Below are 24,059 nucleotides of genomic sequence, written 5' to 3' on the forward strand. Positions count from 1 at the left end.
AGAGTATCCTAGTTACAGATACATTGGACATATCACCAACTTCAAAAGAATCAAAAACTAAGCTTTTAACCCTACAACTGTAGAAACAAAATTTTCCCCTATGCTAGTTCAGAAGGCACGATGGATGCCATATGATCATGTAATCATATTTATTAAACCATGAATTTGTGTCATATAATCTGAAGTCTAAGAGTCACGAAAACAACAGAAATGAAAATTTTAAATCCAGGAAGTGTGGTCCCATGAGGTCTCAGGCTACCATTTCTTGTTTTTCGGAGGCCATGCAGGAAGTGTTCAGAAAGGCAGCATCAAGTCTCCACAGCGCCCCCTAGGGCAAGGAGGAGTCACAGCAGGTTGCCACAAGCTCTCAGCTCTTCCACGTCACTTTGAAGGGGCCCTGAAAACATTCTCCAGGTATTCTCTCCTGACTGGGAAGTCAACCCTTATCTCCTAACCAGGCTGCTCAGAAAATATGACGCTCAAGTTAAAAGGAGGCAGCAGTGCAAACACACTGGGAGGCTGAGCCGTCACCAATGTGAGCCAAACAGGCAATGAGGGCCCTCTCAGTTCTGACCATGTTCCTCTCTACCAGCTAGCCTCAAAAAGCCACCACAGGCCATGAGCTGCCACAGTCGTAGTACAGTGTGGCACCTGAGGCTTGGACACAGTCATTCTCTCACTGAAGGCAGCTTCCTGAGAACACTCGTGAGCACAGACTGGACAACCCTCTCAGGACCAAGCGAGCTTCTGTGAGGTGCCGGAGCTACCCCAAGGTTAAGTGTGAGGGCTGTAACGTCTGACTCCTGCCCAGGACTGGGCAACGCACCTGGCCTTCCTGTGCCTCAGCGGCCTCATCTGTGAAACGCTGTTCATGGATTCCTGAGTCGATCCACAGGCCTGGCAGAGTAGGTCCTCAGTGCGGGCTGCTTATTCCTTGTCCCTAGCGCACACGCACCCAAAGCTGATTTCCCAGGTGTTCCTAAGTCCCTGCGTAGGCAATCACATTCTTGAGGAAAGAGAAATTCTTCACCCAAGACTAAGAAAGTTTCTAAGTGCTGGAACAAGCTCCAGATGTGTAGCCAGAGAACTGAGACACAGGCAGGCAGACCCTGTCACTCAACTTCACTGTGACATCCTGGGGCAGACCCTTGATCTCTCTGAGATGCTGGAGTCTTCCCCTCGTTGTGAGGATCACAAGGGCTCGTGTGAGAGACCTTACACCTGGCCAGAATAGAAGCTCTTGGGCCACGTCACCCAGCAAAGGCCCACTTCCTGACATGAGAAGGCCCAGGCAGGGCAGCACAGGGCTGGGTACTCAAATTGAGGGAAACATAGTCACTGAGAGCCTGCCTTGCCCTGGCCTCCATACCAAGAGAGAGGACATCAGCGGGGCCACCCTCTCCGTCTACACACAGAGGCATCCACGGAAAGAGGATTCGGTGCCACAGCTGTGTGCTTACACCTGCAAAGGTGGGCCAGGAAGGGGTGGATGGATGACATCATCCTCCACTGGGCTCTCCAGGTAAGGAAGCCAGCCTCCAACTGTCACACTCTGAGGGCTGGAGTTGTGAAGAAGCCTCTTTGCAATCACCATCATGAAGATGCCAGAACCATCAAAGACTAGAAGACCTTTTTCCTGCAAGCTGGCTCTCAAATGTGTCTATTGTCCCTTCATTCCCCTCCAACACCCAATCCAGGCACTCGTCACTAAACTTCTAAAATCACCTTCCGGCCACCTTCCCCCTGAGATATCCCACAACTCTTAGCCAGACTCTACTTTCCATAACTTTGCCTCTAACAGGCCTGGTCCAGCCCCTCTTCCTGACTGTCAAGGTAGCTCAGGGCCATCCCTCAGGCCATTTTTGGTGCCTTACCCTCAGGGCCCCTTTGCTGACTAGAATGCCTTCTCCTTTTTTTTTTTTCCCAGATTTATTGAGATATAACTGACATAGTACATTGGGTAAGTTTAAGGTACACGACATACTGATCTGACTGTGTATCTGCTGGGAATCCCGGGGCGCCTTCTATCTACCCAGGTCCTGCCTGGCATTTACAGCTGTCAGAGCCGCTCCACAGAAAGATCCCTCCAGATTTCGAGCCTACACAGACACTTCATTTTTCCTTTAAACGAATTTCTCTCTCAAAGTCCTGGCCTTAAGATGGAACCTGCCACACTCCACGTGAACAGTCCCGGTGCTGTGCCATGCAGCAGGGCTCCATACTCCTGGACTGCCACGGCGGTTCAAAAGCTCTACTTCTAGCCTTCAGTCCCACCTCACTCTGTCTAGCTCCTGCTCTGGTCTCATCTTCCCCTTGTCCTCCCCCTGAACTACTCATTATATCCCACCCCTTCTCACGACTTTACAACATCATGGCAGCCAGCATGGCCCATCACCTCCCACCTTTTCCAGCCCTGGGCCTCTGTCTCACTATCATCTGTTTGTCTAAGCTTTGCTAAAACTGCAGCTCCCACAACTAACCCTGAAGCCCCAGAACCGGGCTGAGCAGCACAGACTCATTAGGGCCATTCTCTACCTTGAGCTGGCCTCTCTCCTTCAACAACTGGCCAACACACTTGCCATCCCCGTTGAGCCCTTGCGTCTTTTATTTGGATTGCTTTGGCCTCGAGAACTAAGTAGGTTCACTGAAAATGGCCTGAAGGGGTGTCCTCTTGCATCCTCTGGGGCGCTAAGCACAGGAACACATGTAACAACTACCCACCAATTCACCCACTGTTTTAACCCCAAAACAGGTCTGGACCAAATGACATGTCTATTCACCATGGCTAACATTCAGACACCTCCTGCCATAGGCAAGTACAGGTTTGAGTCAGCAGGCAACAGACATGAAGAAAGACACCATCCAAAACAAAGGAACATCCAAAACAAAGTCCACTGTGCACAATAATAATGACTACTGTCTGCAGCGTTCTTCCCTATATATAAGACATAAAAGTTAGACTAGGGATACCATGGACCATCCTTCAAGGGACCTAAGACTCCAGTGACTCAGGTTTACACTAACATGGGGGGACAAGTTGGAAATTCAATGATGACCTCCACTGCATCAGGCCTTCTTGAAAGGCACCTGTGCCAAGAGTAAATGCAAATTTTTATTTTCCTGACATACTCGAAATGGTTTTTGAAATCTAGTATTTCAAGCAGGCATCAGGTGCAATCAGGACGCTTTTTAAAAAATGTTATTTATTTATTTATTTATTTATTTGAGAGAGAGAGAGAACACAAGTGGGATAACTGGGCAGAGAGACAAGCAGACTCCCCACTGAGCAGGGAGCCTGACTTGAGGCTCGATCCCAGGACCCCGAGATCACGACCTTGAGCTGAAGTCAGACGCTTAACCCACTGAGCCACCCAGGTGCCCCCAGGATGCTTCTGAATTGTGGCCAATACAATGCCATTTTATTTTCCTCCTGGGCTCAGGAAAAGACATTTCTCAGATGCCCTTGAAGTTAAGTGGGAGAACTGTGACTGACTTCTGCTCTCTCTCATCCCTCCTGCCCTGACTGGCTTCGGTGGAGAGCAGAGAAGCCCTAGTACGGTGGTTTTCCACGTGCGGTCCCTGGACCAGCAGCAGCAGCTGCAGCTGGAACTTGTTAGAAATGCAGGCTCTGTGGGAACAGGCCCTAGCAATCTTACTACAGTGACTGATGCACAAAGTTGGGAACCAATGCTCTGAAAGGTGACTGAACTTTTAGATGGAAAGGTTAGGTTCCAGAAGGAAGTGCAGTGCTACAGGCTTGCACTGGAGACAGCAATTAACTTGCGCTGGCTAAGCCATCTGAGGGGTCATTTTGTAAAAGAGGTATTCTGTACCAACAAGGATCAGCGGGCTTCTACGCGTGAGGGCCATTTCCCACCTGGGGTTTCCCAATGTCAAAAGCTGGCCGGACAAGCTCTCTGGAGAGCATGGAGCTGGGGTTACTTTATCCCCGCTGCTGATAGCCGACACAGGGACCCTTTCTACCCACTCATTCATTCGTTCCCAGGCGGGTTGGTATGTTAACAATGGGGGAAGCGGAAGTCTCTCGGCAGGGCCAGGATCAGATAGCAGCCAGCTGCTGGTGTTAACACATTCCTGCCCCCCGTCCGGCCCTCCTGCCTGCCACAGGCTGCCTGGCACCCCAGGCCAGCCAGCCCAAGTCTGGGTCCTGATTCACAGGCAGCCGGGATCAGGAAGTCTGTGCTGGCAGCTCCAGCAGCTCCGGGGCTGGTCCCAGAGCCTTGGCTGTCCACCTTTCCACCTGCGACGCTCAAGTTCAGTTCTGAGGACCCTGTCTCTCCTTGTGACCGTTGTTGCCTTTCCTCTCCAAATGAAATCCCACTTACTCCTCAAGGTCTGCTTCACATCCTGCCTCCTCCACAAGGCCACAGACAGCTCTGTTCTCCTGCATCCTTAGGCATTCTGTATCTGACACTCTCGGTGTGGCCTCAGCCATCCCCTGGGCCCACCCAAAGAGGTTTAATTGTGTTCCACAGAGTTCTCTGTCTCCCCATTAAATGACAGTGTTTGAGGGTAGGGGCTACATTGCAGGCCTTTCCTGTAGCCACTCCCCAGTCTGGGCACCAGACAAAGGGCACTCATTACACTGGTGCTCACGGAGTTAGGTCCTGGGGAAACCAGCAGCCCCCAGGTGCATCCCCTGATGATACCAGACACATAACCACAGGACCAATAAACCTAGATTTAAGATGCAGACCAGTGTGTGGGAAGGGAAGGGAACTGGGTGACAGGCACTAAGGAGGGCACTTGATGTAATGAGCACTGGGTGTTCTATGCAACCGATGAATCACTGTATTTGACCCCTGAAACTAATAATGCACTACAGGTTAACTAAGTTGAATTTAAATTTTTAAAAAACGGTGGGGGGCGCACCTGGGTGACTCAGCAGGTTAAGCCTCTGCCTTAGGCACAGGTCATGATCCCAGGGTCCTGGGATCGAGTCCCACATGGGGATCTCTGCTCAGCAGGGAGCCTGCTTCCTCCTCTCTCTCTGCCTGCCTCTCTGCCTATTTGTCATCTCTGTCAAATAAATAAATAAAATCTTTAAAAAAAAAAAAAAAGGATGCAGACCAGTTTTCTTTGCTGGGGGCACATGTTGGCCTCAGACTTTCTCCTCCAAGCAGCGTCCCCTTCCTTCTCCTCCAGGCAACCTCTGGCTCCTCTGTGATTATTCCATCACAGAAGAGAATGCTTCTGCTTGGCTCCAGGGGCTGCCCTGCATTCTGGATTTTCTCACTTCTCTGGCTGTGCTCAATTCTCTCCCTTATCACATATTCTTTGTTCCCAAGGGCTGTTTGTTTCACGGGCTGCCTTGCCCAGCAAGCAGGCCCGGGCTCAGCACAGAAGCACACAGTCGTTGGACAGCCTCCTAGATCTCCTTCAGTCTTCCAAAGCAGACCGTTTCCCAGGGCACTTGTAAAGGACGTGTCTGAACGACTTACACTTCGTTTCTGGCCACACACCGAACTGGACTGGACGAGGAATGCAATCCCTCCATGCTTCCCCCGCCCCCGAGGCGTGCTGGCCACTCCTGTTTGGCAGGTCTGCTCACCAGGTGCCCCAGCCCTCTTGCAGGTGCCCCCTGCTCACCACACTTCCCTCTTTTCGAAGTCTCTTCCCCAATCCCCTAGAAGAATCCCAAGCCAGGCAGGTACCCAGAGCAGCCTCAGAAATTGAAGAAATGTGACTCTCCCAGGTTTCTCTTTCTCTCTTCTCAGGAGCAGCAGCTGACTACCCCAGTCCAGCAGCAGCTATCCGGCACACCAGCAGAAGGTGAACATCTGTAGTGAGCCCTGAGCAAGGTGGGCCTCAGGGCTAGGCCTGGGACTCATGTGCTTCAGACTTGCAAGGGAGGTGGCCGTCCAACCACCTGTTCTTTGCTGGCCACGTGGCATTAAAGAAATCACAGAACCTCAGAGCACCTCAGTCTCCCTACCCGGAGACACAGTGGACAGAGCCGATAGGTACTAACCTCCCAGGGCTGTTATAAAAATGACATGAGGGAATGAACAGACACTTGGAACAGCGTCTGGTGTGGAGGGCACGCTCCAGAGGTCAGTGCTTCTTATGCTTATTATTTCCTGAGGCCTCCCTTCAGGAGGTCACTAATCTCTGAAGAATGTGAAAGGCAAGGAGCAGAGACCCTCGGGAGCCAGAAGATAAAGGCAAAGGGGTGCTAACGACCACAGAACCCTCCAGAACCCATATCCTCCATAGAAGAGCATCCAAAAACCTTCAGGATTATGATGCAAGATGGAGCTCAAGCCTTCTAAATCCCTCACCTGGGAGCGATGTGACGACTAAGGGGGCAATGATGACTACACAGAAACCATTTAACCAAACATTAAACTCAGTTAAACACTTTTATCTCGGGGCACCTTGGTGGCTCAGTCATTAAGCCTTCAGCTCAGGTCATGATCCCAGGGTCCTAGGATCGAGCCCAGCATCGGGCTCCCTGCTCAGTGGGAAGCCTGCTTCTCCCTCTCCCACTCCCCCTGCTTGTGTCCCCCCTCTCTGTGTCTCTCTCTATTAAATAAATTTTTTAAAAAAACACATTCATTTCAATTCTGAAGATCCCTATGTTTTGAAAAAAGTATGTACATGTGTGTATACACATATATTCATATATAGAGATTTTTGAGCTTAAAAATATTTTCCCTGGGGGCGCCTGGGTGGCTCAGTGGGTTAAAGCCTCTGCCTTCGGCTCGGGTCATGATCTCAGGGTCCTGGGATCGAGCCCCACATGGTGCTCTCTGTTCAGCAGGGAGCCTGCTTCCCTTCCTCTCTGCCTGCCTCTCTGCCTACTTGTGATCTCTCTCTCTGTCAAATAAATAAATAAAATCTTAAAAATAAAATAAAATAAAAATATTTTCCCTGATAAGCACCAGGGAGGGCACCTAGATGCTATCAAGAATGTTACAGGGGGGCACCTGGGGGGCTCAGTCAGTTAAGCATCCTAGTGATTTCTGCTCAGGTCATGGTCTCAGGATCCTGGGATCGAGCCCCACATCAGGCTCCCTGCTCAGCAGGGAGTCTGCTTCTCCCTCTGCCCATCCTCCTGCTTGGGCATATGTGCACTACTCTCTTGCAAATAAATAAAATCTTTAAAATAAATAATCAATTGTTTAAAAAAAAAAAAAAAGTAATGCTACACCCTGAGAGAAACTCACAGGACCCTCTCTCCTTAGTGGGGACACAAGGGGAAAGGCTGGGGAGGAACTGTGAAAGTGGGGGCAGCACATGTAATGGGCTGGCTGGGAAATTAGTGACAACCAGCACAGCGCCCGCCACACTGTCAGCAGGCAACAGCAACATGGGACTTCACAGGGGAAGAGGCAGGGGAGTGATCTAGGCTGAGGAAGTGGTGCGAGCAAAGCCTGGGCAGAGTGAAGACTTGCCGCGTGTTTAAAGAGCAGGAAGGGCCACATGCAGACAAGGACGGCATTAGGAGAGATCAACGTAATTATGTTGGCAAATAGCACACGGATGCAGCAAACATTTGTCAAGCCCCTACTGTGTAGCAGACACTAGGAGTCCAATAGAGAACATGACAGGCAGGGGTCTCTGCCATGTAGGATGGACATTCTCCTAGGGATGTTGGGCAGAACAGCTGCCTGAACCCCATACAGATTCCCGCACCCCCCCAAGATGCTGATTCAGCAGGTCTTCGCAAGCCCCAAGAGACTGATATTTTTTTTTTTAAGATTTTATTTATTTATTTGACAGAGATCACAAGATTCGGTGCTCCATCCCAGGAGGATCCCAGGACAGGGCTTGATCCCAGGACCCTGGGATCATGACCCAAGACTTTAACCCACTGAGCCACCCAGACGCCCCAAGTCTGATTTTTTTTTTTTTTTTTAGCTTATTTTTACTTTGGTTTGCATTTTCTTGTGCAGAACTTACTGGTACTAGGTATAAGTTTTTGTTTCTTCAGTTTCTTCTGGGAGATATTTTCTTCTATCCAACCTCCTCTTCTGGTTTAGGAACAATGTGCTCTTTTTCCGTAAAGATCATCTCAACATGGAAGGGAGGAGAGCTCAGGTATGTATGTGTGAATCCACCCATGAGCCCTGCGAATTCTACATCCCATCTTGGGGGCTTTGCTCACCTGGCTGTGTGCAATGACCAGAGAGGGCATAGACCTTTAAATACTTAAGTTCTGCATTAGTCTCTGCATCTTTACGCATGTGCAGTAAAAATTCAGCACTCTTCTTGGGCTGTCAACTCTGGATTCAGCCCCACTCTGGCCTGGGCACACCTCCCAACTCCACCATTGCCCTGATGGAATGGTAGGTACGCACTGCTTCTGCAAAGTGACATCTTTCAGATACTTGGTGGCTTTTCGGATATGCATGCCTTGGACGGCCTGGGCAGCTTCACACGTGTTCTTAAAGTGAACACGAAGATCTGAACCTCTTGATTTTTTTTTTTTTAAAGATTTTATTTATTTATTCGACAGAGAGAGATGACAAGCAGGCAGAGAGGCAGGAAGAGAGAGAGGAGGAAGCAGGCTCTCCGCCGAGCAGAGAGCCCGATGCGGGGCTCGATCACAGGACCCTGAGATCATGACCTGAGCCGAAGGCAGCGGCTTAACCCACTGAGCCACCCAGGCGCCCCTGAACCTCTTGATTTGCATGATTTTTGCAGGGTTTTATGGGTCCAGTGAAGAACAAACCATTTTCAGAGATTTTGAAAGTGTAATTCTGATACACATTTGGGGAACACCGATCTGGACTCCCCAAACTCTCAAGAGAGCCTACAATACCCCTCCCTGGACCTGAATTCCCTCCAGAGAAGGAGGGCCTATCAAACTGTAAAGTGTCCCATAAAAAAATAACCTATTATGATTGATGCTGGGTTATTATCCCAACTTTGGACAGATCTGACCTTCTAGAGAGCTGAATTTGCAGCCTGGGACACCCTTCAGCTGTTTGAAGCACAGCTCCTGTCCCCTTCCCTCTCCTCTTTCCCTCCAGAGCTCAGCAAAGTGCCTTCTCTGGTAAGACTCAGGACCACCTGGCCCTCACCACACCCAGGGCGAGCTCCTGTAGCTCCAGCTCCCTCTTGACATCTAAGTCATGGCACCGACCCAGTGTTTGCCCTGGTGCTCTGATGGGGCAGGAGAACATTCCGACAGCCCCTCCAACAGTCCTCCTAGACACAGACCATATACCCCTCTGTTGTTTTCCATTTCCCTCCTTAACAGAGGTGAGTTAGGCTTTGGGAAGCTTCTATTTTTTTCTATCAAAATAACATTATGGGGGCGTCTGACTGGTTCATCAGAAGAGCATGAGGCTCTTGATCTCAGAGTCATGAGTTTAAGCCCTACATTGGGTGTAGAGATTACTTAAAAAAAAAAAAAAAAAAAGACTTAAAAAAAGTTTAAAAAATAAAACCTGAAAAACCCAGAGTTAACTTTAGAAAAAAAAAAAAAAAAAAAAAGATACCATGGATCCCAAGCATCAGGAACACTGACTTTCTACTTACTCAAAATGAAACTAAAAAGCCCATCTACTGTCTTCAACAAAGTTTTTCAAGCACCAACTCCTTCTGGCCCTCCTCTTGTGGACCTGGCTATCAGCAGTCTGGGCCTGCCCTTCTAAGGGTTAGCATCCCAGAATGTTCCATGGGGCCCCAAACAAGCACCACCAAAACCAGACGTTAGAAGCTCAGACCTCTTTAGCTGTCCCCTGGGAGAGCTGACTGCACGGAATGGGGCCTTTCTTAGCCAGGCCCCTTATGTCTGGGCTCTTCTCCCTGGCTTTGTCCCACTGCTATGACACGGCCTTTTCCCCTGCTTCGCCAATGTCCTCTTCCCCGTTCCTACTTGAGGCCAGAACAGCAAATCCTCTCACCGCGGTCTGTCCTTTGGCAAGTCATCAGCTTGCCAAATGCACTTCTTTCAGAAGCTGTCATGACTGTCCAGGCCCTCGCCAGCATCCCCGCTCGCACCCCAGCCAGACACGGTGGGCCCAGATGGGAAAGCTCGGAAGCCAAGAAACGAAATTTTTATCCTGGGCCATGGGAAACTGTCAAGGGTTTTGGGGAGCAGCCGGGGCCCAGGAGGTGCTAGCATGGCGATAAGGCGACGGCAGAAGTAGAAGGAAGGACTGGGAAGGGGAGAGATTGGAAACTGGCTGGAGACTACTGTAATAGCCTCAATGAGAAAAAAGAGCAACCCAAGGTGGTGGCAGAGGCAGGAACAGAAACCGTGACCTCCAGAGGGTGGGGAGTCACTGGTAGGAGGACCAAGCAGGACTGCAGCGTGGAGAACCGAGGATTCGCCAGGATGGGGATTACAAGGTGCACTTGAGGGGGGATGGTAACAAGCCAGGTCTGCCACAGGAGGCTGAGATGGCCATGGGTCCTGCAGGCAGACACAACACACCACAGCCTCCCTGGCTAACCCCTTGCTGGTCCAAAGTTAACCAAAAAGAGCACCTTGAGGCTCAAAAGCTGCGAGACTCAACATCGGATTCCCAGCCCACATCTCCCCTCCCCTGCCCCGGAGAGGGTCGGTCTCCTTGACCTCCTCTCCAGCCGGTGTCCCTCTGCCCCATCTGACCAGTCACTTGGGTTTGAAGCTGTGCCCGGGGCCTCGCTGAGCTGCGTCCTGAGCAGGAGAATCAGACTCCTCCACCTCCCTGAAACCATTAAAAATGAACTCTGGGGGGTCTTCTGCAGCTAAAGAAAGTCAGAGAATGTGTTTAGAAGAAAAGAACATTAACTGCTTTTTTTTCTCATTCCACATCTAACAACAGTCATGACTCAAGAGAAAGGTTGTATTTCTTTCTTTCGAAAAAGGGTAAGAAATCTTTTTTATGCACTTACCGTGGAAAACGCTTAGCTTGTCAAATTCCACATGCTGCAAGGAGGAAAGCAGCAGTGCCCCCAGGCCCTCGCCACACCAGGCAGCTCATTCAACCCTGTCCTAAACCCTGCAAGGCGTGGCAGGTGAGGGAGGGGTTCAGCGGGAGGGGGGGGGGAGAAACAGGGCCAGGGGACAGTTTAGCTCTGGGACTTAGCCCAAGTCTCTTGACTACTCTGTGCCGAAAACCAAATCAATCCTCTAAAAGACTACAGCTCTCTACCACACTCACGGTGTGGGTTTTGTGGGGCGAAGAGGGGGAACAAAGACCCGGATCTGAGAGATGCTCTGGTAGAGTGGTTCCCAAAGTGCGGTCCCGGACCAGCAACACCATCATCACGGGAGAACTGGTTAGAAATGCAGCCTCGCAAGGCCCCGCTCCAGACCTACAGAAGCACACACTCTGGGGGCAGTGCCCGGCCATGTGTGACGAGGCCCGCAGGTGATTTGGAGGCATTCGAGAATCATTACTCCCAACATTTATACCCTGTTTCATTCCACGGGAAACCAGAAACTGTTCCGTGCCCAACTGGAAGGAAACAAACTCCAGGTGTTCCCAATTTCACTGGAAAGGTCAACATCAGGTTGAGTTCAAGGTAAGTGGCTCTATTGATTTTAACAGTAATAGGCAACTACCGTTATGCAGCAAAAGAAGACAATGTCTGCAGAACACAGGAGGCTTTGGAGGGAATGCGGACCCAAAATGTCAGACATCAGCTCAATCTTCCAGGACCTGTACTTTTCCCAGCAGGGGACTCTGAAAGGCCCCCCCACCACTGGGGGCCACTTTTCCCCATCTTGGGTTAATAGCCCCTTTCTTCTCCTCTGCACCCTCTTCTTGACTGTCTCTTCCACTCGAACTCCACTCACCCACAACAGGCTGCAGTCAGGAGGTCCACACCCCACCAGGGCTGCCTGAGGCTCTACTGTGACCCCTCACTTGAGATACCTTATAAGACAATCATGTTTTAAAATGCAGTCCTTCTCAAAGGACCTTGCTTCTCAAAGTTCAAACAGGAGAGGCGACAACCACAGCTAAACCAGACCTTTACCTGAGGCCATAGCACTCTCTGATCCTAGAGACTCAACAAGTCCTCGATTTCCCTATATATAAAATGGACAAAAAACTATCTAGTAAGTGCTCATTAAATGTCAGCATTCCTGGCCTCAAGAGCGTGAGCCCTCAGAGAGGGTGGGTGGAAGCATCTAGATGCTGGGATTCCAGTACCCACTGCCTTCCTACAACACCCTCCCCCCACAGCCCCTTCTGGAATCTGTAGTGCATAGCAGGAGCTCACAAAAATGGAGTAAATGGAGGGGTGAGAGGTGGAAGGAAAGAGAACTGTGAATTTATGACTCAAGCAAAGTCAGGATTGATCAGTGATGGTATTTGAGGGGGAAGGAAATTGCTAAACAAAACAAACTATGTTTACTACCACGAAAGGAAGCCAAAACAGTACCCAGCTAATATGAAACACAGGAAATTCTGGAGAGTATGTAAAAAGAGTACTGTTTTCTTTTTTCTTCGGAATGATTAAAACAATTTTAAAACATATTCCTTTCCACTCTAAAGAGCTCATTGTCCTACACATGGAGATGTTCCTGGGACACCAGAATGGGGCGCTACCTCCTGCGGATTTCTTCCCTTCCCCCCAAGGTCCCCTGCTTTCTCTCAGGGGTAGAGGGGGCTGCGACATCATTGATCTGTCCAGTCAGAACTAGTTCGTGTCACCAGTTAACATGTGATTATCTATCCGTTCCACAGAAAGAGGTGCCATCGTCCCAAGGCTGACTGTGACCACAAGATGTTAGTGTTCTTCATTCTTCATTGTGCTGTGCCTACGACTGGGAGTGAAACTGTTGCACAGTGAATGGATAAACCACCGAAATTCTTGTGTAGATACTCTGAGTATAAGCATTAATATGGACTCGTCAGAAGAGATAAAGGAAACACTCAAATGAGGACAGGTTTGTTAGGTGACAGGATTATCATCATTTTTCCTTTTTACAAAATGTGGTGGATATTGACTTTGGAATTTCACATTTAAAAAAAAAATACATGGTAAACATATCAGGTTTCCAGGACCCACTGTTCTTCCTTTGGAACATGTAACTTGTAGAAAGCCACTATTTTTGCCAGCATGTATAAAGGTTAAGAAGGCCACAGCCCACATAAGGACAAGTTATCCTGAGACAGGAAAGCTTGACAGCCAAGGATATGGAAGACGTGAGACCGACCGTGGAGGACGCTGGCGGGGTGGGGAATGGAGAAGAAAATAAGTGAATGGAAGGAGGAAATCCTCCCACAAGTGGAGCTGTCCACCATGGGAAGAAACTGCCCAGCCCCACGTCCTCTGACCATGCAGATGTGGGAGAGGGAAGTGCTGAGCCATCAGCCATCTGCAGGAACAGGTGGGCTCAGGTGCTTCCAGATATCACTTCTTACCACTGCTGTGAGGCAGGTAAGCACGTGGTTAAGAGAAGATGGAGCCTCGGACCCAGATCTCAAAACCCAGACTGCTACCCCACAGCTTCCCATCCACTTGGTGCTTCTCGGCCCCACAGAGGTAGGATACACCTGAGGCAATTGCCTTGATTGCCCTACCTCCAGAGCGTCCGAGGCTGGCTGCCTCCAGTGTTTTCACTCACCCTAAAAAGCCTGACAGATTTCACACCATTTCCCACTCTTGTTTTAAGAGGGAAAGGTGACAGCACCTCTTAGCACAGCCAAGAGGAAGCGATGGCTTCCTACAAAAGCTACCGAATTTTTTATCAGAAAGAAGTTGACACTGTCCCTTCCGGTCTCTAACTCTGATTCTAAGAGATCCATCTGGTCCTTTCTCTTCAGGAACAACAGCCAAAGAAAAAAGAAAGAAAAAAGAAGACTGACCTAAACATGTCTGATAACAGTGAGGCAGGGAGACAGGCCAACAGGTAGGAAAATGTGGGGGCTGGCGCAGAGGTGGTCAGAAGTACCTGGTCACATCCTGGCTTGTGTTACAGCCAACTTTTGTTTACCAGGTTTACACATTATCTTCCTGGCCTTCCCAGCTTCCTATTTTAATTTTCTTCTTTCTCTGCTTACTGTTATCTCAGCAGACAATGAATACAGACCACTGAGAAGCAGTGGAAAAACTCAACCAAGTTACCTGCTAATGTCAGATTACCTGATCCACTGGGAAAACAGAGAATGGCGAGTCCAGTAAGAATGGGGCCCCACCTCATTGTTCCAGATTTCATTATCTTGAGGCAGCACCCCCCGCCCCCCTCTGCCAGCCAATCCTAACTGCAAATCCTTAATCCAGTCTGGGATCGATAGCTGACAGGAACAGGAACAGGAGTCAGCAAAGGTCCCTTCAGATACACGTGATCAGAAAGAAAATCCATAGTTCAAGTTTTGACCAAAATTCAGGTTAGTTTCCCGCTAGTTCAGCCACGCACCATCAGGAATTAACAATGAGAGGTTAAAGCAGGATTCGAAGTGATTTAAACCTGATCCCTGCTCCAGAGACCATTATACAGCTGGGCAGGTGCCTCCATTCATACCTCCCACCTCTCCAGTTACACGGCAAAGGGCTCGTGACTCCCAGACACCACACCAGGCAGCATTCACAGAGCGCCCGCTGCGAGCTGCTCTGGGTGAGCCCAGGGGGTCCCCTGATGTCTGTGCCACGCTGCAGTTATGGCTCAGGTGAGGCCCAAAGGTAAGACAACAACATCAAAGGAGAAGACAGTCTCCCGTAGAAATGAGAAAACCCAGTTAAACATAGCTAACAGTTCAAGATAATGTTGAAAAGGCCCGAGGAGCTGGCCTGACTTTCCTGAGGACAGCTGGGATCGGGACAGGGACCTGAAGTCACTGAGGCAGAATCCTGTGCCCCAGAGCAAGGTAGAACACACGGAAGAAGCTGGAGGAAGCCAGGGGCGCCCGACAGGAGGCTGTGGAGAGAGAGACCAGCGGGGCAAGAGTGGAGGATGGAAAGACATTGGGGAGGCTACAGCGTTCAGATGTGGCTGACGGGCCAGAGGAGAGGAACACTCCGGTAATCACACGCATGGCACACTGGCTCTGAAAGGCCACCGGAAGTGGGGAAGGTCCACTTCCGGAGTCGACAACAACCAGCTAGATGAGACGTGCACCAAGGCAGACCCATCCAGGCAACAACACCCCGGTGTCAGAAGCCAGGAAGCTCCATCCCCTTCAAGCCTTTCATTACATTTCACCATGGCTCAATGGTAGCCGAACACTAGAAAGAACTCAAATGTTCATCGAGGGATGGATGGATAAGCAAGATGAGGCAGGCCTAGCCGTACCATGGACTACTATTCGGCCATAAAAAGGAATGAAACACTGACCTGTAACTACACGGATGAACCTCGAAGGCGTATGCTAAGTGAAAGCAGGCCGGTCCGATGACTGCCTATGGAATTATCCCACTTACATGAAATGTCAGAACACAAAGAAAGCAGATTAGAGGTTGCCAAGGGCTGGGGTGGTGGGGGAAGGGGAAGGGTGATGAAAATGTCCTACACTTAGTGGTGATGGTCGCCCAGCTCTGTAGGGATGAATTTTATGGTATGGGATTTAAATCTCAATAAAGCTGTTTTTTTAAAAACCAGCTGGATGGGAGTCTTTCTGAATACATGTGCTAATCCCCTATCTTCCGATACAGGCATAGTTGATCAGACTTAATCTTTATTAGTAATTCAAGGTCATTGTTTCAATGATCAATCAACAGGAACCCCATGCTATAATAAAAAGACTATGTCCTCCCCAAAGTGCTTCTCAGTATCCCTGTATGATGCCCCTTTTTGGTCTCGGCCTCCTGCCTCTGGAGCTCACTGTCAGGCTGTCAGCCAACACCTGGGTGCTGCCGGGACCCCTCGGCCCCCTGATCCTCAGCTGTGCAAGTGCAGGCTGGTACTTATGTCAGTGCTCAGAACAGATCATTTCAATTAGGCACCTGGGTGAGGCCCCCTCTGCTGAGACTGAGCAGGAAAAGGTACCAAGAAGATCCCCTCATTATCTTCATTCTCCTTTTGAAAGGGCAATTGACAGGGCGCCTGGGTGACTCAGTTGGTTAAGCGTCTGCCTTTGGCTCAGGTCATGTTCCCAGGGTCCTGGGATTGAGCCCTGCACTGCCTTCGCCCTACCTGCCCCCCATTCCCACTCACTCTTCTCTTTTTCAAGCACTCTCTCAAATAAATAAATAAAATCTTAAAAAAAAAAAAGAAAGGGTAATTGATGTGATGAGTTTAATTTTTCTCTGGAAATAAGGTTTGTGTGAGAAAAGTAGGCGCATGTGAATCTTTTTTAAATCCCGCTGCCACCTACTAAAAATTGTTTTTTGAGCACCTACTATGTACCGGGCACTGTTCAGGGTGAAGGAGGCCCATCTGTGGTAGGTGTTATGGAGTAAGATAAGGCAGGGGAGGAAGAGGAGGAGGTAGGGGGAGGGGCACTGCAGTCTGGAAGAGACAGTCAGGGAACTGAGGGGGCAACTATTAAATCAGAGCCACACAGTTAGGGCAAACAATGTTCTCAGTGAAGGGAACACAGAACAGAGGCCCTGAGACAAGAAAGTGCCAAGCGGGTTCGGGAACGAGGAGTGTGGGTGGAACAAAGTATGTGAGGGCGGTCTCATTATTATCTGAACGGCGCTTCACTACCAGAACATCACCACCTGGAACCTGTCAGAGTCCTGCCGGGAGTCTGCTTAGCTGGACAGACAGCAGAACGCAACCTGAGGTGGAAGTACCAGGCAGGCCTCACGGTGGGCATGTGACTAAAATCTGCCTTCCAGAGGCAACATCAAGGAGATGTTTCAAACAGGCCTTGACGGATAGCATTGCCCATCTCACTGGATGGTCCAGAAGATCCAAGAGCAAGGAAGACTGAGAAACTAGTCTCCACGAGAACTCCAGCAGTAACAAAGGATGTTTTAGAGCCAGAAGTAGGAGTGGAGGGAGCTGGGGAAGGTTATTTCAATAGGATCAAAACAGCAGCTACTCAGTACCAGAGACGCTCGACATGCGTCCTCACCATGCTTTATGATAATTCTACAGATGACAAGATGGAAACTTGGAAAGGCCAAATGGCTTGGCCAACGCTGCAAAGCCAGCAGACAGGAGAGCTCCCCCATGACCCAGATCAGTCCCATGACATAGGTCTTTCTATCAGTCCTACAACACATGGAACAACAATTTCTGAATTACAAGAATGACTGTTTCCTCAGACCAGATGGAGAGGCCTGGCCCTCCCAACATTTACCCACAATAGAAGCTCTGAAGGCTCCTGACAGGGGCAGAACTTCACGTAAATCCACTGTTGGGCCCAGTGCATTAAGAGCACACACCCCAAGATTTGCAAGCCTCCTTGCTGTCAGAATCGCCCCTAGGAATCCTTAGAGATCCCCAGTCCTGGCCTGTCTGGATCAGAACATCCAAGGATGAAGTCCAGGAATCTGCATTTTCAAAAAGAATTCCCCCCACCCCACCCCACATCATTCTAAACAATCCTTCCCCAAAGTGTGAAAACCCACTGCCTCACTATTTTTTTTATTGGCAGGTGCAAATAAAAAATTACAACAAGTGCATTTTCCTAAGATGTTCCTAGGCGGGAAAATCCAACGGCCTTCTCTCCACAGGCTTTCTGCCCATCCTCCTGCTGAGACTCCAGGCTGGGAGTGACTCCAGGGGAGAGAAGAGCATCCTTTCACACCTCCTATGGTGTGGCCTTCCTGCGCAGGTGGGAAAAACCAATGATCAGAACTCCACTCTGGGTGAGTTTCCTAGGGTCTGTTTTTCTGTCTTGAGACGTTCAGTACCAAGATTTGTAGGAGAGAGAACCTGCTCCCGTTAGCAGAGAGGTTAAGAATCAGAGAGAACTCTCCCTTTCACAATAAGGGAAGTCTTTGACTAGCAGCAGGAAGGCAGGGGCAAAAACTGCCCACGAAGGTGCTACGGAATATAACTGGAATTCTGACTTCTCTTACGGCAGTAGGGGGTGCCCCGTGATGTGTTGCTCTGCATTTGCGCAGGGCCATTTGCTCCTTCAAATGTCTGGATCTCTGTTTTCTATACTGCTCAACTGTCTTTCGATGAAAATACAGGACATGCCCCCTCCTGCCCAAGCTGGCTTAACCCTCCAGGCAGAGACTGCTCACTTTGTTGAAAACACCAGGCTTGGTGCTTCTGAAAATGAGGCCTACCTAGGAAACTCACAGTCCCCACCCCAACTCTAAGATGGCGCAGGAGAGGGGAGAGCCAGCTCTGTCTCCACACTGCAGGGAAGGCGGTCGGAGCATCTCCGCAAGCCGGGCTGCGGGAGCCCTCTGCGAGAGTTAGCCAACATGTTGGTCCTTGAGATCTCACCTTCCTCCCTCCAAGATGCTTACCTATCAAATCGACCTTGCCATGCTCTAGACTCAAGTGTGCAGACTCAACGGTTTCAGCTACCTCAACTTGGTTTTGGTTTTTGTGTTTTTTTAGGATTTTATTTATTTATTTGTCAGAGAGAAAGAGGACGAACTCAGGGAGAGTACACAGGCATGGGGAGCTGCAGGCAGAGGAAGCCGGAGAAAAGGGCTCCCCACTGAGCAAGGAGCCCAATGCGGGATGCGGGGCTCGGGGCTCGATCTCAGGACCCTGGGATAACGAATTGAGCCAAACGCAGACGCTTCACCGACTGAGCGACCCAAGTGCCCCTACCTCAACTTTTAATTACAAGAAAATATTGTTCCTTTTTCTCCATTCTCATCTTGCACAATTATCTCAAAGTGAGTTTAACTATCTCAGGCTCCAGTAAAACCCAGCCATTCCCTAAAACATCCTAACTGCATTCCACCCTAACAACTACCCATCAGAGAGCCTGAAGTTACAGACCCCAGTCCACTGCGGAAGAGCCCGAGGACCCAGCCAGAAGTCATCTGGCACGTGATGATGGGGGCCCAGGGTGGACCAAAACTATCACACAGGGCCCTGCCCTGCCCCAGTCAGAGACAAACAGAGAACACCATCACAGGCTTTGTCTTGTTCACGTGTTACATATAGACAAAAACACAGAAGTCATGAGGCCTATCTTGCATCTGGAAGCCGGCCCAGCAGTGCAATCTACTCAGGGATGGGGGGAAGGACGAGCAGGGCCACCAGGCACCTCCAGGCCTACCCGAGTATGACCTTTCCTTACATCCCTCACCATGTCTGCCCAGGCCTGGCCAGGGCACCTCCTTATTCCCTAACTGTCCTCTCACCCCCGTGAGGCTCTGGATCCCCAAGAGTTGGACATAGTCCTCGTCCCCTGGCACTCTCCTGCTTTACACCCACTCTCCAGCTCAGAGAAATACCCTGATCCCAAACCCGGGCCCAGAATGCCATGCCACGGATCACGAGCACTGCCGCCACCGAAGACTCCTGCTGTGTGGGGTCCAGGTCTAGATCGGACCTTGGAGATGGCAGACACACCTGGCACAGGGTCCAAATACTACCCAGGCCCGTGGATGCATGAAATCACTATCTCTAGCCTCAAGGTGGGTGGGCAGTACTTTGATTAACAAAACTGGTAATAACTCGCTATACTGTGGGTTTTGTAATGTGATTGTGGTGGTGTTTACACAAACCCACGCATGGGATAAAACAGCACGGAACTGTACAAACACACACGTAAGCAAAGGCGTGAGAAAAACGACGAGAACTGATTATAGCCTGTGAACCAGTTAGCGGTAACAGTAACATACCATTGTCCATGACCTGGTTAGGATCTTGAGCTTGAGCTACAGGCGATGCCTCCACTAGCGGAACCTTGCAGAGAGGGATCCCACAACTCTTATGTACTATTTTTACAACTATCCACGATTCTAATTATTTCAAAAGGAAAGTAAAAAACAAAACCCCACCAAAAAAAAAACCCTAAATCTAGTCATCTACAATCAACTTATTTTCACACCCACCAGGACCTGGGAGCTGGCACCCTCAACATTTTCCCAGGCCACCTGGAACTGGTCCTGTGAGCCCAACTTTCATGTCCAACATGGGCAGTTCAAGCACTGGTGTGAGGCTTGCACGGTTCCACAGTGAACAAGAAGAACACGTCCCAGTACACTGGGCTCTGCAAGGAGTACGTTATTTTGCCAAAAGTCCCTCTCAGCCCCAAAGGAGACTGACAGAGACAGAACAGCTTTCCCAAGCAGGACCCAACAGCACTCGAGGCCATATTTAAAGCTGGCCTGGTTCTAAAATATCTCCCTAATGTTATCGTCTCTGAAAAGAAGAAATATCCAAGTCCACGTCAATGCACAAACACACACACACAGGCTTAGCCCCAACGGGCCAAAAATAAAGGATACAAATATCAACTAAACCAGTGATTGTTAAGACTGCAATCTAGAATTATCTTCACTGATTGGATTTACCCACCCACTGGGGACAGGAAGGGGTTATTACAAACACAAACCAAGGCTTCTTAACCTCTTTAATGCCACAGATACACACCCCAACCCATCTCCCGCCCCCTTGGCAGCCTGGGGAAGCCTGCAAACCTTCCCCAGAACGGTATTAAATGCACCAATTAAATACATAGCATTCCAAAGGCAGCCAATTAGAGCAAATTGCAGTTATCAAAATATTTTAAAATTTTTGTATGGTAATATTTAATTACCATATTAAATATGACCTAGCCGGGAGTCTCCTAACCATCTTAATTCTGAAGTAGTGATAAGGGTAATGATACTTGAGATGACGACAAGGACTCTAACAGATTGGGGGAAAAAAAAGTCTCTACAGTTCCTACTGGTGGTAGTCACAGGTGCTGCTAATGTCACTATGGTTGATTGTATCCATTCATAATTGAAGGAAATGCAAGTTTTCAGTACGTGAGAAAGAAGTGTGCACTTTTTCTCCAGCCAAGTGTTTAGAGCCTCCCTGAACTCTGTCCAGAGTCGAATCGTGTGAAGAACAACCTCTAGAATAAGCAGCTTGGGAAGCACCCTGGTCGCTACTCCCTAACCTGGTTACCAATGATAACGTCTATACCTTCCGAAGAACCACCAGCGCCCCACAAGGGCCTCTCCTCCAGAGTCCAAATGCATCCATTCGAGCTGGGGGGCACCACCAGCACCTGACTCCGGCCTTTATCAGGGGCAGGCGAGGCCCACCCCTCACGGTCACCTCTCCTTTCGGGCCCTCAGCCGCTCCTGCCACAGTGAGGAAATTAGAGGAATCCTACCCACCTCTGGGAAGCCTGACCGTAAGCCATCACCCTCCAAGTGTACCCAGAACCAGGAAAACGGACGTCAGTCTGTCAGCAAGTTAGGGCTGAATGCTGACCATCAACCAGGCCCGGGCTCTGCGCTCTGAGCGTGACGGTGGAAAGAAAGTGCACCGTTCTGCCCGTTAAAAGCTGTAGTTAAGGGAGAAAACTTGGAGGATTAATAGTTAGGGTTGAACTGCATCGGAGTCCAAAGGGCTATGCCGAAGTCCTTTCCACTCCCCCTTCCACTCCCCACAGTTACCTCAGAATGTAACCTTAGATGGGTCTTCATTGAGGGAATCAAGTTAAAATGAAGTCAGGAGGGTAGGCCCCAATCCAATAGGACTTATAAATAGGTCCTTATAAAAGGGAAATATCTGGACAGACACCCCCAGAGGGAAGACAACGTGAAGGGACGCAGAGAGGAGCCGACCCTCTGAGAGCCAAGGAGAGAGGACTGAGCACAGCCTCCCCTCACCGCCCCAGGAGGGAAAAGACCCTTCAGACACCTTGATTTCAGACTCCAAGGCTCCAGAACTGGGAGGGAGTACGTTTCTATTGGGTCAGTCACCCAGCGTGTGGCGTCTTGTCACGGCAGCCCTCACAAATTAATACAACATGTGAAACATAGGAAGTCAAATGTATGGACCGGGACAAGAGATCTTAATTCGGAGCCCGTCTCCTTCTGGTGCCACTCATCAATGTAAAATTAGATTCTGTTCAGAGTCTGCTTCTGGTCCCTGGGCAGGAGGGATGGTCCAAGGCCAAGTCTTTCAGAGGGTAAGACTGGAGGACAGAAGGGGCTTGGGGAACCCAGGAGTGCAAGGATGGGGACTCTCCCACCTGCCCAGGACTTACTGGGAGGCCATCCCCTCATCAGGCAGGATCTTTGTAATCCTTCCATTCAAATATTCTGTGAGGAGTTTTGGCCTAGAGCAGTGGTTTACAAACTTGGCTGCATATTAGAAGCCCCTGGGGAGCTTTAAGAAAATTCCACGCAAGCTTGAGCCCCACCCCAGACCAACTGAATCAAAATCTCAGGCGGGGGGTGGGGGGGCAGGAACATTTTTTAAAAGCTCCCCAGATGATTCTAATGTGCAGCCAGGGTTGAGAGCCACTGGACCCTGTGACCTTTGAGGGCCTTTCCTTCTCAGAATTCGGCGAGAGTGCATTTTGTGTTTATCTTAGTGGTTCTCAGGAGCGTGCTGGGGCTGGCCTCGGGTCTGGTTTCTTACAGGTCCGGTCTGTGGCGGCCTTTATTGGGTCTGAGCGGAGGAGTAATCCTGATAAACAGGGGGGATGGTGGCAGAGAGGGAAGGGAGTTAAAAATGCCTTTCATTAGAACATCAATTTAATAAGATTTGGTTAGTAAGTTCCTACGTGCCAGGAACTCAAAAAATGATCCAGAAACAAGCTGACAGCTATTAAAGTGAAGAGTACCACAACTGAGGGACATGCAGGGGTAGGGAAAGGGGGGACAAGCCACCCCCATGGCAACAGAAAGTGCCCTCAGAGATCATGTTAGAGAAGAAACCAGAAATGTCTTCTGTGAGAACAAAAGGGCATGGGATGGCTTGATCCATGGACTGAAATTATTTTGTCTGACTAGAAACAGAGGAGACCATACCTCGGCAGAGACCAAGCACACATGACAAGCACTGGTTTGGGGATCTGGTATGTAACAAGGGGTGGCCCGGTTGAGGTACGTATGGCAATGCCTGACTTTCCTCTGACCTCTCCCACCTTCCTCTTGGGACTGGGTTCCATCTGTAGCCACAGAGCAGCCTGCAGATGCCACCACTGCCCAAGGCAGGAGGGTCTCAACCCAGCCACCCACCAACATTTAAAGGTAGTACATATAAGTGCCAGGGTCCCATGACTGAGAGATTCTGGGCACAGGGGTCAGGCATTTAAAAAAAAAAAAAATGGCGGGGAGGCAGCCTCCAGGGAATTCTGATGGGCCAGGAATTCTTAACCTTCAGGGGCCTCTCATAGCTGTGATCTTCAAACTTCGGTTTCTGAGGGCAGTCCGCCAGGCCTGTGGTCCACCACTGGCTTGCCTGGTAGGGCCGGCCCCCTGGAACCCTCAGCCCCTGGGTCCCAACCCTGGCTCAGCCCAGCCATCGGGAGCTTGAGTTTCCATAAGGATGCAGCCAGGCCCAGCTCTCTTCCAGCTCCGGCTCCTACTCTCAGGTCAGGACCTTGACACCAACCTGGCCAAAGAGCCGACAACCTTCAGCCCATGGTAGGGAAAATCATTCTCACCCTTGCACAGGGACACAATATGCTCAAGAGCACAAACAGGGACTTCCTGTTATGGCCCACATGCTTCACGTGCTAAGCTGGCTCCCCAGACCTAAGACCACCACCACAGGCGGCCATCCTCTGCACACAGAAGTCAATCCCTTCCTCTGATGGGAACCATCTGCTGCCAGGAGGCAGGAAGGGCGAGCCCCCCAACCCTGAGGGCCTGGAGCTCAGGGGATGCCCCCTCCCCACCGAGGGGCACCTCCCCTAGCTAACAGCTCAGCTTCTTCCCACCAGGAGACCCACATCTGTGCCCCTCCCACAAGAGCCAATCACTTAAAGTTCTGGCACTAGAAACCAAACACCCAAATCCCATTCCATAGACTTTATGTATGCTAAAAAATACCCAGAGTTCATGGAAGCCTCCCAACTATCTAAGAATCTGAAAATTTACCAGGATGTTGGGCACCTACAACGTATCCCGGACAGTCTGAAGTCAACACTTGGTTTAACAGGAAAAATCTCTCATGGGGCGAAGCTGTTACAGTGCTCAGGGGGACAGGTAGGCTGGGGAAGCAGATTTTTTCTAAGCAAAGTGGATGGTAAAGGCTTTGCTAGAAGGACAAGGGCACATTCCCCAAAGCACGCCCAGCAGGGGCACTCTTGTCTGGGTGC

The 24,059-nt window shown here is 50.0% G+C and overlaps 1 protein-coding gene and 1 pseudogene across 3 annotated transcripts in view; both read right to left on the reverse strand.

Annotated features, from left to right (window-relative positions):
* Positions 1-24,059, reverse strand: part of TCF7L1 (transcription factor 7 like 1) — a 154,322-nt gene that overhangs the window by 105,237 nt on the left and 25,026 nt on the right. The window lies entirely within an intron of this gene.
* Positions 6,988-9,038, reverse strand: LOC309870921 (large ribosomal subunit protein uL22 pseudogene; annotated as a pseudogene). Its single transcript, XR_014316517.1, has 2 exons — positions 8,646-9,038; positions 6,988-8,436 (listed from the first exon to the last, which is right to left on the reverse strand). The product of XR_014316517.1 is annotated as a large ribosomal subunit protein uL22 pseudogene (transcript).

Source organism: Mustela nivalis (assembly GCF_964662115.1).
Source record: "Mustela nivalis genome assembly, chromosome: 8".
In the NCBI taxonomy this organism is placed as follows: Eukaryota; Metazoa; Chordata; class Mammalia; order Carnivora; family Mustelidae; genus Mustela; species Mustela nivalis.